We start from the raw sequence: 16,839 nt of genomic DNA, 5'->3' as shown, positions 1-16,839 counted from the left end.
GGGCCTCGGGTCCTTCTCAAGAGCGGACCGGGGAATCGGGGGCGTTCGGCATGTGGCCCCACCCACGTGGCTCCTCTCGAATTTCCTCGTGAGACCGGCCTCACCCTGAGGGGCGCCGGGAAGGCCGGGAACCCCTTCCAGACCACGCAGGGGAATCGCCTCTCCTGTCGCGATCAGGAGGGGAGAAGGGGCTCAGAGGAAGCGGTGCCGGGACCCTCGGTGTTCCCCTCGGGGGACCCCGGCGTGTCGGGGGACTTTTGGGGGTCGCAGGAAGGCTGTCAGGGACCGTTTCGCCCTTCAGGGCGGAACAGGGCACTTCCCTTGAGACGCCGTCGCGGGCAAGGGCCTCATCTTGCCAAGAGGTGGGAACCACGTGGTTTTTCTCGAGTTGCGGCGGCATTCTCGAGTTACGACGGGGATCTCAGCCTTCCCCTGGCGTTGGCCCTGGGAAGCCCAATCTTCCCCTCGGGTTGCGAGGGAAAGCTGGGGGTTGCGCTCGAGTCACTGCGGGGCCGAAGAGACCTCACCTAGGCGTGTGTCCGGGACCTCATATTCCTCTCCAGGGAAGGCAGGGACCTCGGGGTTGCATTCCAGGCTCCCCCGGGGAGTCAGGCCTCGTCTCGAGGGGAAGCCAAGGACTCCGCTCTCCTCTCGAGTCGCGACGCGGGTCTCTTGGAGCCCCCTGAGCGGCCTCAAGGGAGTCCAGCCTCCTCTTCCGTTTGGAGAGAGGACCCGGGATTGCTCTCCAGGCCATGCAGGAAAAGAAGGCCCTCAGCTGGCGAGGACGGGGGCGTCTCAGGGGTTTCCTCGAGCTGCGGCGCCCGTGGGGGTTTTCTCCCGAGGCACGACGAGGATCTCAGGGAGCCTCTCGTGCGGCGCCAGGGAAGTCAGGTCTCCATGCGCGTGGCGAGGGGGAGCGCGTCCTGGCTCTCGAGTCACGGGAGGGGACTAGGGCCTCGAGACGCGTTGAAGAAGGACTCTCGAGGTCTTTCTCGGGGGGCGGCGGGAAACCCTCGTTTCCCTCGCCTTCTGCCGGGGACCTTAGGGAACTTCCCAGGGTGCCTCTGAGAGGCGAGGGATCCTGTGGAGGTGGCGGGGCCCCTCGGGACTCCGCTGGGTCTGGCGCAACGGAAGAGGGCCTCACCTCGAGGGGAGGCAGGAACCTCAGGTTTCGTCTCCGTTTCGGACTGCGACCGCAGGGTCCCTGCAGAGTTGGGACAGGAGAGTCAGGCCTCGTCTTGTCTGAGGAAGGGAACCCCGCTGGCCTCTCGAGTTGCTCAGGGGGTCTCAGGCCCCCCGTCGAGCTGTGTGTGGAACCCGCGGGTCTTTGCGGACGATGCACGGGGGTGGCAGTGCCCCTTCGTGTTGTGCCTTCACCCACAGGGTTGCCTTCGAAGAGGGGTCCGGGCCTCGGGTCCTTCTCAAGAGCGGACCGGGGAATCGGGGGCGTTCGGCATGTGGCCCCACCCACGTGGCTCCTCTCGAATTTCCTCGTGAGACCGGCCTCACCCTGAGGGGCGCCGGGAAGGCCGGGAACCCCTTCCAGACCACGCAGGGGAATCGCCTCTCCTGTCGCGATCAGGAGGGGAGAAGGGGCTCAGAGGAAGCGGTGCCGGGACCCTCGGTGTTCCCCTCGGGGGACCCCGGCGTGTCGGGGGACTTTTGGGGGTCGCAGGAAGGCTGTCAGGGACCGTTTCGCCCTTCAGGGCGGAACAGGGCACTTCCCTTGAGACGCCGTCGCGGGCAAGGGCCTCATCTTGCCAAGAGGTGGGAACCACGTGGTTTTTCTCGAGTTGCGGCGGCATTCTCGAGTTACGACGGGGATCTCAGCCTTCCTCTGGCGTTGGCCCTGGGAAGCCCAATCTTCCCCTCGGGTTGCGAGGGAAAGCTGGGGGTTGCGCTCGAGTCACTGCGGGGCCGAAGAGACCTCACCTAGGCGTGTGTCCGGGACCTCATATTCCTCTCCAGGGAAGGCAGGGACCTCGGGGTTGCATTCCAGGCTCCCCCGGGGAGTCAGGCCTCGTCTCGAGGGGAAGCCAAGGACTCCTCTCTCCTCTCGAGTCGCCACGCGGGTCTCTTGGAGCCCCCTGAGCGGCCTCAAGGGAGTCCAGCCTCCTCTTCCGTTTGGAGAGAGGACCCGGGATTGCTCTCCAGGCTATGCAGGAAAAGAAGGCCCTCAGCTGGCGAGGACGGGGGCGTCTCAGGGGTTTCCTCGAGCTGCGGCGCCCGTGGGGGTTTTCTCCCGAGGCACGACGAGGATCTCAGGGAGCCTCTCGTGCGGCGCCAGGGAAGTCAGGTCTCCATGCGCGTGGCGAGGGGGAGCGCGTCCTGGCTCTCGAGTCACGGGAGGGGACTAGGGCCTCGAGACGCGTTGAAGAAGGACTCTCGAGGTCTTTCTCGGGGGGCGGCGGGAAACCCTCGTGTCCCTCGCCTTCTGCCGGGGACCTTAGGGAACTTCCCAGGGTGCCTCTGAGAGGCGAGGGATCCTGTGGAGGTGGCGGGGCCCCTCGGGACTCCGCTGGGTCTGGCGCAACGGAAGAGGGCCTCACCTCGAGGGGAGGCAGGAACCTCAGGCTTCCTCTCCGTTTCGGACTGCGACCGCAGGGTCCCTGCAGGGTTGGGACAGGAGAGTCAGGCCTCGTCTTGTCTGAGGAAGGGAACCCCGCTGGCCTCTCGAGTTGCTCAGGGGGTCTCAGGCCCCCCGTCGAGCTGTGTGTGGAACCCGCGGGTCTTTGCGGACGATGCACGGGGGTGGCAGTGCCCCTTCGTGTTGTGCCTTCACCCACAGGGTTGCCTTCGAAGAGGGGTCCGGGCCTCGGGTCCTTCTCAAGAGCGGACCGGGGAATCGGGGGCGTTCGGCATGTGGCCCCACCCACGTGGCTCCTCTCGAATTTCCTCGTGAGACCGGCCTCACCCTGAGGGGCGCCGGGAAGGCCGGGAACCCCTTCCAGACCACGCAGGGGAATCGCCTCTCCTGTCGCGATCAGGAGGGGAGAAGGGGCTCAGAGGAAGCGGTGCCGGGACCCTCGGTGTTCCCCTCGGGGGACCCCGGCGTGTCGGGGGACTTTTGGGGGTCGCAGGAAGGCTGTCAGGGACCGTTTCGCCCTTCAGGGCGGAACAGGGCACTTCCCTTGAGACGCCGTCGCGGGCAAGGGCCTCATCTTGCCAAGAGGTGGGAACCACGTGGTTTTTCTCGAGTTGCGGCGGCATTCTCGAGTTACGACGGGGATCTCAGCCTTCCCCTGGCGTTGGCCCTGGGAAGCCCAATCTTCCCCTCGGGTTGCGAGGGAAAGCTGGGGGTTGCGCTCGAGTCACTGCGGGGCCGAAGAGACCTCACCTAGGCGTGTGTCCGGGACCTCATATTCCTCTCCAGGGAAGGCAGGGACCTCGGGGTTGCATTCCAGGCTCCCCCGGGGAGTCAGGCCTCGTCTCGAGGGGAAGCCAAGGACTCCGCTCTCCTCTCGAGTCGCGACGCGGGTCTCTTGGAGCCCCCTGAGCGGCCTCAAGGGAGTCCAGCCTCCTCTTCCGTTTGGAGAGAGGACCCGGGATTGCTCTCCAGGCCATGCAGGAAAAGAAGGCCCTCAGCTGGCGAGGACGGGGGCGTCTCAGGGGTTTCCTCGAGCTGCGGCGCCCGTGGGGGTTTTCTCCCGAGGCACGACGAGGATCTCAGGGAGCCTCTCGTGCGGCGCCAGGGAAGTCAGGTCTCCATGCGCGTGGCGAGGGGGAGCGCGTCCTGGCTCTCGAGTCACGGTAGGGGACTAGGGCCTCGAGACGCGTTGAAGAAGGACTCTCGAGGTCTTTGTCGGGGGGCGGCGGGAAACCCTCGTGTCCCTCGCCTTCTGCCGGGGACCTTAGGGAACTTCCCAGGGTGCCTCTGAGAGGCGAGGGATCCTGTGGAGGTGGCGGGGCCCCTCGGGACTCCGCTGGGTCTGGCGCAACGGAAGAGGGCCTCACCTCGAGGGGAGGCAGGAACCTCAGGCTTCCTCTGCGTTTCGGACTGCGACCGCAGGGTCCCTGCAGGGTTGGGACAGGAGAGTCAGGCCTCGTCTTGTCTGAGGAAGGGAACCCCGCTGGCCTCTCGAGTTGCTCAGGGGGTCTCAGGCCCCCCGTCGAGCTGTGTGTGGAACCCGCGGGTCTTTGCGGACGATGCACGGGGGTGGCAGTGCCCCTTCGTGTTGTGCCTTCACCCACAGGGTTGCCTTCGAAGAGGGGTCCGGGCCTCGGGTCCTTCTCAAGAGCGGACCGGGGAATCGGGGGCGTTCGGCATGTGGCCCCACCCACGTGGCTCCTCTCGAATTTCCTCGTGAGAGCGGCCTCACCCTGAGGGGCGCCGGGAAGGCCGGGAACTCCTTCCAGAGCACGCAGGGGAATCGCCTCTCCTGTCGCGATCAGGAGGGGAGAAGGGGCTCAGAGGAAGCGGTGCCGGGACCCTCGGTGTTCCCCTCGCGTGACCCCGGCGTGTCGGGGGACTTTTGGGGGTCGCAGGAAGGCTGTCAGGGACCGTTTCGCCCTTCAGGGCGGAACAGGGCACTTCCCTTGAGACGCCGTCGCGGGCAAGGGCCTCATCTTGCCAAGAGGTGGGAACCACGTGGTTTTTCTCGAGTTGCGGCGGCATTCTCGAGTTACGACGGGGATCTAAGCCTTCCCCTGGCGTTGGCCCTGGGAAGCCCAATCTTCCCCTCGGGTTGCGAGGGAAAGCTGGGGGTTGCGCTCGAGTCACTGCGGGGCCGAAGAGACCTCACCTAGGCGTGTGTCCGGGACCTCATATTCCTCTCCAGGGAAGGCAGGGACCTCGGGGTTGCATTCCAGGCTCCCCCGGGGAGTCAGGCCTCGTCTCGAGGGGAAGCCAAGGACTCCGCTCTCCTCTCGAGTCGCGACGCGGGTCTCTTGGAGCCCCCTGAGCGGCCTCAAGGGAGTCCAGCCTCCTCTTCCGTTTGGAGAGAGGACCCGGGATTGCTCTCCAGGCCATGCAGGAAAAGAAGGCCCTCAGCTGGCGAGGACGGGGGCGTCTCAGGGGTTTCCTCGAGCTGCGGCGCCCGTGGGGGTTTTCTCCCGAGGCACGACGAGGATCTCAGGGAGCCTCTCGTGCGGCGCCAGGGAAGTCAGGTCTCCATGCGCGTGGCGAGGGGGAGCGCGTCCTGGCTCTCGAGTCACGGGAGGGGACTAGGGCCTCGAGACGCGTTGAAGAAGGACTCTCGAGGTCTTTCTCGGGGGGCGGCGGGAAACCCTCGTGTCCCTCGCCTTCTGCCGGGGACCTTAGGGAACTTCCCAGGGTGCCTCTGAGAGGCGAGGGATCCTGTGGAGGTGGCGGGGCCCCTCGGGACTCCGCTGGGTCTGGCGCAACGGAAGAGGGCCTCACCTCGAGGGGAGGCAGGAACCTCAGGCTTCCTGTCCGTTTCGGACTGCGACCGCAGGGTCCCTGCAGGGTTGGGACAGGAGAGTCAGGCCTCGTCTTGTCTGAGGAAGGGAACCCCGCTGGCCTCTCGAGTTGCTCAGGGGGTCTCAGGCCCCCCGTCGAGCTGTGTGTGGAACCCGCGGGTCTTTGCGGACGATGCACGGGGGTGGCAGTGCCCCTTCGTGTTGTGCCTTCACCCACAGGGTTGCCTTCGAAGAGGGGTCCGGGCCTCGGGTCCTTCTCAAGAGCGGACCGGGGAATCGGGGGCGTTCGGCATGTGGCCCCACCCACGTGGCTCCTCTCGAATTTCCTCGTGAGACCGGCCTCACCCTGAGGGGCGCCGGGAAGGCCGGGAACCCCTTCCAGACCACGCAGGGGAATCGCCTCTCCTGTCGCGATCAGGAGGGGAGAAGGGGCTCAGAGGAAGCGGTGCCGGGACCCTCGGTGTTCCCCTCGGGGGACCCCGGCGTGTCGGGGGACTTTTGGGGGTCGCAGGAAGGCTGTCAGGGACCGTTTCGCCCTTCAGGGTGGAACAGGGCACTTCCCTTGAGACGCCGTCGCGGGCAAGGGCCTCATCTTGCCAAGAGGTGGGAACCACGTGGTTTTTCTCGAGTTGCGGCGGCATTCTCGAGTTACGACGGGGATCTCAGCCTTCCCCTGGCGTTGGCCCTGGGAAGCCCAATCTTCCCCTCGGGTTGCGAGGGAAAGCTGGGGGTTGCGCTCGAGTCACTGCGGGGCCGAAGAGACCTCACCTAGGCGTGTGTCCGGGACCTCATATTCCTCTCCAGGGAAGGCAGGGACCTCGGGGTTGCATTCCAGGCTCCCCCGGGGAGTCAGGCCTCGTCTCGAGGGGAAGCCAAGGACTCCGCTCTCCTCTCGAGTCGCGACGCGGGTCTCTTGGAGCCCCCTGAGCGGCCTCAAGGGAGTCCAGCCTCCTCTTCCGTTTGGAGAGAGGACCCGGGATTGCTCTCCAGGCCATGCAGGAAAAGAAGGCCCTCAGCTCGCGAGGACGGGGGCGTCTCAGGGGTTTCCTTGAGCTGCGGCGCCCGTGGGGGTTTTCTCCCGAGGCACGACGAGGATCTCAGGGAGCCTCTCGTGCGGCGCCAGGGAAGTCAGGTCTCCATGCGCGTGGCGAGGGGGAGCGCGTCCTGGCTCTCGAGTCACGGGAGGGGACTAGGGCCTCGAGACGCGTTGAAGAAGGACTCTCGAGGTCTTTCTCGGGGGGCGGTGGGAAACCCTCGTTTCCCTCGCTTTCTGCCAGGGACCTTAGGGAACTTCCCAGGGTGCCTCTGAGAGGCGAGGGATCCTGTGGAGGTGGCGGGGCCCCTCGGGACTCCGCTGGGTCTGGCGCAACGGAAGAGGGCCTCACCTCGAGGGGAGGCAGGAACCTCAGGTTTCGTCTCCGTTTCGGACTGCGACCGCAGGGTCCCTGCAGAGTTGGGACAGGAGAGTCAGGCCTCGTCTTGTCTGAGGAAGGGAACCCCGCTGGCCTCTCGAGTTGCTCAGGGGGTCTCAGGCCCCCCGTCGAGCTGTGTGTGGAACCCGCGGGTCTTTGCGGACGATGCACGGGGGTGGCAGTGCCCCTTCGTGTTGTGCCTTCACCCACAGGGTTGCCTTCGAAGAGGGGTCCGGGCCTCGGGTCCTTCTCAAGAGCGGACCGGGGAATCGGGGGCGTTCGGCATGTGGCCCCACCCACGTGGCTCCTCTCGAATTTCCTCGTGAGACCGGCCTCACCCTGAGGGGCGCCGGGAAGGCCGGGAACCCCTTCCAGACCACGCAGGGGAATCGCCTCTTCTGTCGCGATCAGGAGGGGAGAAGGGGCTCAGAGGAAGCGGTGCCGGGACCCTCGGTGTTCCCCTCGGGGGACCCCGGCGTGTCGGGGGACTTTTGGGGGTCGCAGGAAGGCTGTCAGGGACCGTTTCGCCCTTCAGGGCGGAACAGGGCACTTCCCTTGAGACGCCGTCGCGGGCAAGGGCCTCATCTTGCCAAGAGGTGGGAACCATGTGGTTTTTCTCGAGTTGCGGCGGCATTCTCGAGTTACGACGGGGATCTCAGCCTTCCCCTGGCGTTGGCCCTGGGAAGCCCAATCTTCCCCTCGGGTTGCGAGGGAAAGCTGGGGGTTGCGCTCGAGTCACTGCGGGGCCGAAGAGACCTCACCTAGGCGTGTGTCCGGGACCTCATATTCCTCTCCAGGGAAGGCAGGGACCTCGGGGTTGCATTCCAGGCTCCCCCGGGGAGTCAGGCCTCGTCTCGAGGGGAAGCCAAGGACTCCGCTCTCCTCTCGAGTCGCGACGCGGGTCTCTTGGAGCCCCCTGAGCGGCCTCAAGGGAGTCCAGCCTCCTCTTCCGTTTGGAGAGAGGAACCGGGATTGCTCTCCAGGCCATGCAGGAAAAGAAGGCCCTCAGCTGGCGAGGACGGGGGCGTCTCAGGGGTTTCCTCGAGCTGCGGCGCCCGTGGGGGTTTTCTCCCGAGGCACGACGAGGATCTCAGGGAGCCTCTCGTGCGGCGCCAGGGAAGTCAGGTCTCCATGCGCGTGGCGAGGGGGAGCGCGTCCTGGCTCTCGAGTCACGGGAGGGGACTAGGGCCTCGAGACGCGTTGAAGAAGGACTCTCGAGGTCTTTCTCGGGGGGCGGCGGGAAACCCTCGTTTCCCTCGCCTTCTGCCGGGGACCTTAGGGAACTTCCCAGGGTGCCTCTGAGAGGCGAGGGATCCTGTGGAGGTGGCGGGGCCCCTCGGGACTCCGCTGGGTCTGGCGCAACGGAAGAGGGCCCCACCTCGAGGGGAGGCAGGAACCTCAGGTTTCGTCTCCGTTTCGGACTGCGACCGCAGGGTCCCTGCAGAGTTGGGACAGGAGAGTCAGGCCTCGTCTTGTCTGAGGAAGGGAACCCCGCTGGCCTCTCGAGTTGCTCAGGGGGTCTCAGGCCCCCCGTCGAGCTGTGTGTGGAACCCGCGGGTCTTTGCGGACGATGCACGGGGGTGGCAGTGCCCCTTCGTGTTGTGCCTTCACCCACAGGGTTGCCTTCGAAGAGGGGTCCGGGCCTCGGGTCCTTCTCAAGAGCGGACCGGGGAATCGGGGGCGTTCGGCATGTGGCCCCACCCACGTGGCTCCTCTCGAATTTCCTCGTGAGACCGGCCTCACCCTGAGGGGCGCCGGGAAGGCCGGGAACCCCTTCCAGACCACGCAGGGGAATCGCCTCTCCTGTCGCGATCAGGAGGGGAGAAGGGGCTCAGAGGAAGCGGTGCCGGGACCCTCGGTGTTCCCCTCGGGGGACCCCGGCGTGTCGGGGGACTTTTGGGGGTCGCAGGAAGGCTGTCAGGGACCGTTTCGCCCTTCAGGGCGGAACAGGGCACTTCCCTTGAGACGCCGTCGCGGGCAAGGGCCTCATCTTGCCAAGAGGTGGGAACCACGTGGTTTTTCTCGAGTTGCGGCGGCATTCTCGAGTTACGACGGGGATCTCAGCCTTCCCCTGGCGTTGGCCCTGGGAAGCCCAATCTTCCCCTCGGGTTGCGAGGGAAAGCTGGGGGTTGCGCTCGAGTCACTGCGGGGCCGAAGAGACCTCACCTAGGCGTGTGTCCGGGACCTCATATTCCTCTCCAGGGAAGGCAGGGACCTCGGGGTTGCATTCCAGGCTCCCCCGGGGAGTCAGGCCTCGTCTCGAGGGGAAGCCAAGGACTCCTCTCTCCTCTCGAGTCGCCACGCGGGTCTCTTGGAGCCCCCTGAGCGGCCTCAAGGGAGTCCAGCCTCCTCTTCCGTTTGGAGAGAGGACCCGGGATTGCTCTCCAGGCTATGCAGGAAAAGAAGGCCCTCAGCTGGCGAGGACGGGGGCGTCTCAGGGGTTTCCTCGAGCTGCGGCGCCCGTGGGGGTTTTCTCCCGAGGCACGACGAGGATCTCAGGGAGCCTCTCGTGCGGCGCCAGGGAAGTCAGGTCTCCATGCGCGTGGCGAGGGGGAGCGCGTCCTGGCTCTCGAGTCACGGGAGGGGACTAGGGCCTCGAGACGCGTTGAAGAAGGACTCTCGAGGTCTTTCTCGGGGGGCGGCGGGAAACCCTCGTGTCCCTCGCCTTCTGCCGGGGACCTTAGGGAACTTCCCAGGGTGCCTCTGAGAGGCGAGGGATCCTGTGGAGGTGGCGGGGCCCCTCGGGACTCCGCTGGGTCTGGCGCAACGGAAGAGGGCCTCACCTCCAGGGGAGGCAGGAACCTCAGGCTTCCTCTCCGTTTCGGACTGCGACCGCAGGGTCCCTGCAGGGTTGGGACAGGAGAGTCAGGCCTCGTCTTGTCTGAGGAAGGGAACCCCGCTGGCCTCTCGAGTTGCTCAGGGGGTCTCAGGCCCCCCGTCGAGCTGTGTGTGGAACCCGCGGGTCTTTGCGGACGATGCACGGGGGTGGCAGTGCCCCTTCGTGTTGTGCCTTCACCCACAGGGTTGCCTTCGAAGAGGGGTCCGGGCCTCGGGTCCTTCTCAAGAGCGGACCGGGGAATCGGGGGCGTTCGGCATGTGGCCCCACCCACGTGGCTCCTCTCGAATTTCCTCGTGAGACCGGCCTCACCCTGAGGGGCGCCGGGAAGGCCGGGAACCCCTTCCAGACCACGCAGGGGAATCGCCTCTCCTGTCGCGATCAGGAGGGGAGAAGGGGCTCAGAGGAAGCGGTGCCGGGACCCTCGGTGTTCCCCTCGGGGGACCCCGGCGTGTCGGGGGACTTTTGGGGGTCGCAGGAAGGCTGTCAGGGACCGTTTCGCCCTTCAGGGCGGAACAGGGCACTTCCCTTGAGACGCCGTCGCGGGCAAGGGCCTCATCTTGCCAAGAGGTGGGAACCACGTGGTTTTTCTCGAGTTGCGGCGGCATTCTCGAGTTACGACGGGGATCTCAGCCTTCCCCTGGCGTTGGCCCTGGGAAGCCCAATCTTCCCCTCGGGTTGCGAGGGAAAGCTGGGGGTTGCGCTCGAGTCACTGCGGGGCCGAAGAGACCTCACCTAGGCGTGTGTCCGGGACCTCATATTCCTCTCCAGGGAAGGCAGGGACCTCGGGGTTGCATTCCAGGCTCCCCCGGGGAGTCAGGCCTCGTCTCGAGGGGAAGCCAAGGACTCCGCTCTCCTCTCGAGTCGCGACGCGGGTCTCTTGGAGCCCCCTGAGCGGCCTCAAGGGAGTCCAGCCTCCTCTTCCGTTTGGAGAGAGGAACCGGGATTGCTCTCCAGGCCATGCAGGAAAAGAAGGCCCTCAGCTGGCGAGGACGGGGGCGTCTCAGGGGTTTCCTCGAGCTGCGGCGCCCGTGGGGGTTTTCTCCCGAGGCACGACGAGGATCTCAGGGAGCCTCTCGTGCGGCGCCAGGGAAGTCAGGTCTCCATGCGCGTGGCGAGGGGGAGCGCGTCCTGGCTCTCGAGTCACGGGAGGGGACTAGGGCCTCGAGACGCGTTGAAGAAGGACTCTCGAGGTCTTTCTCGGGGGGCGGCGGGAAACCCTCGTTTCCCTCGCCTTCTGCCGGGGACCTTAGGGAACTTCCCAGGGTGCCTCTGAGAGGCGAGGGATCCTGTGGAGGTGGCGGGGCCCCTCGGGACTCCGCTGGGTCTGGCGCAACGGAAGAGGGCCTCACCTCGAGGGGAGGCAGGAACCTCAGGTTTCGTCTCCGTTTCGGACTGCGACCGCAGGGTCCCTGCAGAGTTGGGACAGGAGAGTCAGGCCTCGTCTTGTCTGAGGAAGGGAACCCCGCTGGCCTCTCGAGTTGCTCAGGGGGTCTCAGGCCCCCCGTCGAGCTGTGTGTGGAACCCGCGGGTCTTTGCGGACGATGCACGGGGGTGGCAGTGCCCCTTCGTGTTGTGCCTTCACCCACAGGGTTGCCTTCGAAGAGGGGTCCGGGCCTCGGGTCCTTCTCAAGAGCGGACCGGGGAATCGGGGGCGTTCGGCATGTGGCCCCACCCACGTGGCTCCTCTCGAATTTCCTCGTGAGACCGGCCTCACCCTGAGGGGCGCCGGGAAGGCCGGGAACCCCTTCCAGACCACGCAGGGGAATCGCCTCTCCTGTCGCGATCAGGAGGGGAGAAGGGGCTCAGAGGAAGCGGTGCCGGGACCCTCGGTGTTCCCCTCGGGGGACCCCGGCGTGTCGGGGGACTTTTGGGGGTCGCAGGAAGGCTGTCAGGGACCGTTTCGCCCTTCAGGGCGGAACAGGGCACTTCCCTTGAGACGCCGTCGCGGGCAAGGGCCTCATCTTGCCAAGAGGTGGGAACCACGTGGTTTTTCTCGAGTTGCGGCGGCATTCTCGAGTTACGACGGGGATCTCAGCCTTCCTCTGGCGTTGGCCCTGGGAAGCCCAATCTTCCCCTCGGGTTGCGAGGGAAAGCTGGGGGTTGCGCTCGAGTCACTGCGGGGCCGAAGAGACCTCACCTAGGCGTGTGTCCGGGACCTCATATTCCTCTCCAGGGAAGGCAGGGACCTCGGGGTTGCATTCCAGGCTCCCCCGGGGAGTCAGGCCTCGTCTCGAGGGGAAGCCAAGGACTCCTCTCTCCTCTCGAGTCGCCACGCGGGTCTCTTGGAGCCCCCTGAGCGGCCTCAAGGGAGTCCAGCCTCCTCTTCCGTTTGGAGAGAGGACCCGGGATTGCTCTCCAGGCTATGCAGGAAAAGAAGGCCCTCAGCTGGCGAGGACGGGGGCGTCTCAGGGGTTTCCTCGAGCTGCGGCGCCCGTGGGGGTTTTCTCCCGAGGCACGACGAGGATCTCAGGGAGCCTCTCGTGCGGCGCCAGGGAAGTCAGGTCTCCATGCGCGTGGCGAGGGGGAGCGCGTCCTGGCTCTCGAGTCACGGGAGGGGACTAGGGCCTCGAGACGCGTTGAAGAAGGACTCTCGAGGTCTTTCTCGGGGGGCGGCGGGAAACCCTCGTGTCCCTCGCCTTCTGCCGGGGACCTTAGGGAACTTCCCAGGGTGCCTCTGAGAGGCGAGGGATCCTGTGGAGGTGGCGGGGCCCCTCGGGACTCCGCTGGGTCTGGCGCAACGGAAGAGGGCCTCACCTCGAGGGGAGGCAGGAACCTCAGGCTTCCTCTCCGTTTCGGACTGCGACCGCAGGGTCCCTGCAGGGTTGTGACAGGAGAGTCAGGCCTCGTCTTGTCTGAGGAAGGGAACCCCGCTGGCCTCTCGAGTTGCTCAGGGGGTCTCAGGCCCCCCGTCGAGCTGTGTGTGGAACCCGCGGGTCTTTGCGGACGATGCACGGGGGTGGCAGTGCCCCTTCGTGTTGTGCCTTCACCCACAGGGTTGCCTTCGAAGAGGGGTCCGGGCCTCGGGTCCTTCTCAAGAGCGGACCGGGGAATCGGGGGCGTTCGGCATGTGGCCCCACCCACGTGGCTCCTCTCGAATTTCCTCGTGAGACCGGCCTCACCCTGAGGGGCGCCGGGAAGGCCGGGAACCCCTTCCAGACCACGCAGGGGAATCGCCTCTCCTGTCGCGATCAGGAGGGGAGAAGGGGCTCAGAGGAAGCGGTGCCGGGACCCTCGGTGTTCCCCTCGGGGGACCCCGGCGTGTCGGGGGACTTTTGGGGGTCGCAGGAAGGCTGTCAGGGACCGTTTCGCCCTTCAGGGCGGAACAGGGCACTTCCCTTGAGACGCCGTCGCGGGCAAGGGCCTCATCTTGCCAAGAGGTGGGAACCACGTGGTTTTTCTCGAGTTGCGGCGGCATTCTCGAGTTACGACGGGGATCTCAGCCTTCCCCTGGCGTTGGCCCTGGGAAGCCCAATCTTCCCCTCGGGTTGCGAGGGAAAGCTGGGGGTTGCGCTCGAGTCACTGCGGGGCCGAAGAGACCTCACCTAGGCGTGTGTCCGGGACCTCATATTCCTCTCCAGGGAAGGCAGGGACCTCGGGGTTGCATTCCAGGCTCCCCCGGGGAGTCAGGCCTCGTCTCGAGGGGAAGCCAAGGACTCCTCTCTCCTCTCGAGTCGCCACGCGGGTCTCTTGGAGCCCCCTGAGCGGCCTCAAGGGAGTCCAGCCTCCTCTTCCGTTTGGAGAGAGGACCCGGGATTGCTCTCCAGGCTATGCAGGAAAAGAAGGCCCTCAGCTGGCGAGGACGGGGGCGTCTCAGGGGTTTCCTCGAGCTGCGGCGCCCGTGGGGGTTTTCTCCCGAGGCACGACGAGGATCTCAGGGAGCCTCTCGTGCGGCGCCAGGGAAGTCAGGTCTCCATGCGCGTGGCGAGGGGGAGCGCGTCCTGGCTCTCGAGTCACGGGAGGGGACTAGGGCCTCGAGACGCGTTGAAGAAGGACTCTCGAGGTCTTTCTCGGGGGGCGGCGGGAAACCCTCGTGTCCCTCGCCTTCTGCCGGGGACCTTAGGGAACTTCCCAGGGTGCCTCTGAGAGGCGAGGGATCCTGTGGAGGTGGCGGGGCCCCTCGGGACTCCGCTGGGTCTGGCGCAACGGAAGAGGGCCTCACCTCCAGGGGAGGCAGGAACCTCAGGCTTCCTCTCCGTTTCGGACTGCGACCGCAGGGTCCCTGCAGGGTTGGGACAGGAGAGTCAGGCCTCGTCTTGTCTGAGGAAGGGAACCCCGCTGGCCTCTCGAGTTGCTCAGGGGGTCTCAGGCCCCCCGTCGAGCTGTGTGTGGAACCCGCGGGTCTTTGCGGACGATGCACGGGGGTGGCAGTGCCCCTTCGTGTTGTGCCTTCACCCACAGGGTTGCCTTCGAAGAGGGGTCCGGGCCTCGGGTCCTTCTCAAGAGCGGACCGGGGAATCGGGGGCGTTCGGCATGTGGCCCCACCCACGTGGCTCCTCTCGAATTTCCTCGTGAGACCGGCCTCACCCTGAGGGGCGCCGGGAAGGCCGGGAACCCCTTCCAGACCACGCAGGGGAATCGCCTCTCCTGTCGCGATCAGGAGGGGAGAAGGGGCTCAGAGGAAGCGGTGCCGGGACCCTCGGTGTTCCCCTCGGGGGACCCCGGCGTGTCGGGGGACTTTTGGGGGTCGCAGGAAGGCTGTCAGGGACCGTTTCGCCCTTCAGGGCGGAACAGGGCACTTCCCTTGAGACGCCGTCGCGGGCAAGGGCCTCATCTTGCCAAGAGGTGGGAACCACGTGGTTTTTCTCGAGTTGCGGCGGCATTCTCGAGTTACGACGGGGATCTCAGCCTTCCCCTGGCGTTGGCCCTGGGAAGCCCAATCTTCCCCTCGGGTTGCGAGGGAAAGCTGGGGGTTGCGCTCGAGTCACTGCGGGGCCGAAGAGACCTCACCTAGGCGTGTGTCCGGGACCTCATATTCCTCTCCAGGGAAGGCAGGGACCTCGGGGTTGCATTCCAGGCTCCCCCGGGGAGTCAGGCCTCGTCTCGAGGGGAAGCCAAGGACTCCGCTCTCCTCTCGAGTCGCGACGCGGGTCTCTTGGAGCCCCCTGAGCGGCCTCAAGGGAGTCCAGCCTCCTCTTCCGTTTGGAGAGAGGACCCGGGATTGCTCTCCAGGCCATGCAGGAAAAGAAGGCCCTCAGCTGGCGAGGACGGGGGCGTCTCAGGGGTTTCCTCGAGCTGCGGCGCCCGTGGGGGTTTTCTCCCGAGGCACGACGAGGATCTCAGGGAGCCTCTCGTGCGGCGCCAGGGAAGTCAGGTCTCCATGCGCGTGGCGAGGGGGAGCGCGTCCTGGCTCTCGAGTCACGGGAGGGGACTAGGGCCTCGAGACGCGTTGAAGAAGGACTCTCGAGGTCTTTCTCGGGGGGCGGCGGGAAACCCTCGTTTCCCTCGCCTTCTGCCGGGGACCTTAGGGAACTTCCCAGGGTGCCTCTGAGAGGCGAGGGATCCTGTGGAGGTGGCGGGGCCCCTCGGGACTCCGCTGGGTCTGGCGAAACGGAAGAGGGCCTCACCTCGAGGGGAGGCAGGAACCTCAGGTTTCGTCTCCGTTTCGGACTGCGACCGCAGGGTCCCTGCAGAGTTGGGACAGGAGAGTCAGGCCTCGTCTTGTCTGAGGAAGGGAACCCCGCTGGCCTCTCGAGTTGCTCAGGGGGTCTCAGGCCCCCCGTCGAGCTGTGTGTGGAACCCGCGGGTCTTTGCGGACGATGCACGGGGGTGGCAGTGCCCCTTCGTGTTGTGCCTTCACCCACAGGGTTGCCTTCGAAGAGGGGTCCGGGCCTCGGGTCCTTCTCAAGAGCGGACCGGGGAATCGGGGGCGTTCGGCATGTGGCCCCACCCACGTGGCTCCTCTCGAATTTCCTCGTGAGACCGGCCTCACCCTGAGGGGCGCCGGGAAGGCCGGGAACCCCTTCCAGACCACGCAGGGGAATCGCCTCTCCTGTCGCGATCAGGAGGGGAGAAGGGGCTCAGAGGAAGCGGTGCCGGGACCCTCGGTGTTCCCCTCGGGGGACCCCGGCGTGTCGGGGGACTTTTGGGGGTCGCAGGAAGGCTGTCAGGGACCGTTTCGCCCTTCAGGGCGGAACAGGGCACTTCCCTTGAGACGCCGTCGCGGGCAAGGGCCTCATCTTGCCAAGAGGTGGGAACCACGTGGTTTTTCTCGAGTTGCGGCGGCATTCTCGAGTTACGACGGGGATCTCAGCCTTCCCCTGGCGTTGGCCCTGGGAAGCCCAATCTTCCCCTCGGGTTGCGAGGGAAAGCTGGGGGTTGCGCTCGAGTCACTGCGGGGCCGAAGAGACCTCACCTAGGCGTGTGTCCGGGACCTCATATTCCTCTCCAGGGAAGGCAGGGACCTCGGGGTTGCATTCCAGGCTCCCCCGGGGAGTCAGGCCTCGTCTCGAGGGGAAGCCAAGGACACCGCTCTCCTCTCGAGTCGCGACGCGGGTCTCTTGGAGCCCCCTGAGCGGCCTCAAGGGAGTCCAGCCTCCTCTTCCGTTTGGAGAGAGGACCCGGGATTGCTCTCCAGGCCATGCAGGAAAAGAAGGCCCTCAGCTGGCGAGGACGGGGGCGTCTCAGGGGTTTCCTCGAGCTGCGGCGCCCGTGGGGGTTTTCTCCCGAGGCATGACGAGGATCTCAGGGAGGTCTCGTGCGGCGCCAGGGAAGTCAGGTCTCCATGCGCGTGGCGAGGGGGAGCGCGTCCTGGCTCTCGAGTCACGGGAGGGGACTAGGGCCTCGAGACGCGTTGAAGAAGGACTCTCGAGGTCTTTCTCGGGGGGCGGCGGGAAACCCTCGTGTCCCTCGCCTTCTGCCGGGGACCTTAGGGAACTTCCCAGGGTGCCTCTGAGAGGCGAGGGATCCTGTGGAGGTGGCGGGGCCCCTCGGGACTCCGCTGGGTCTGGCGCAACGGAAGAGGGCCTCACCTCGAGGGGAGGCAGGAACCTCAGGCTTCCTCTGCGTTTCGGACTGCGACCGCAGGGTCCCTGCAGGGTTGGGACAGGAGAGTCAGGCCTCGTCTTGTCTGAGGAAGGGAACCCCGCTGGCCTCTCGAGTTGCTCAGGGGGTCTCAGGCCCCCCGTCGAGCTGTGTGTGGAACCCGCGGGTCTTTGCGGACGATGCACGGGGGTGGCAGTGCCCCTTCGTGTTGTGCCTTCACCCACAGGG

The sequence above is a fragment of the Bubalus kerabau genome, chromosome 13 (genome assembly GCF_029407905.1).
Source record: "Bubalus kerabau isolate K-KA32 ecotype Philippines breed swamp buffalo chromosome 13, PCC_UOA_SB_1v2, whole genome shotgun sequence".
Lineage (NCBI taxonomy): Eukaryota > Metazoa > Chordata > Mammalia > Artiodactyla > Bovidae > Bubalus > Bubalus kerabau.
The sequence above is the reverse complement of the archived record's forward strand: the minus strand, read 5'-3'. Positions refer to the sequence as shown.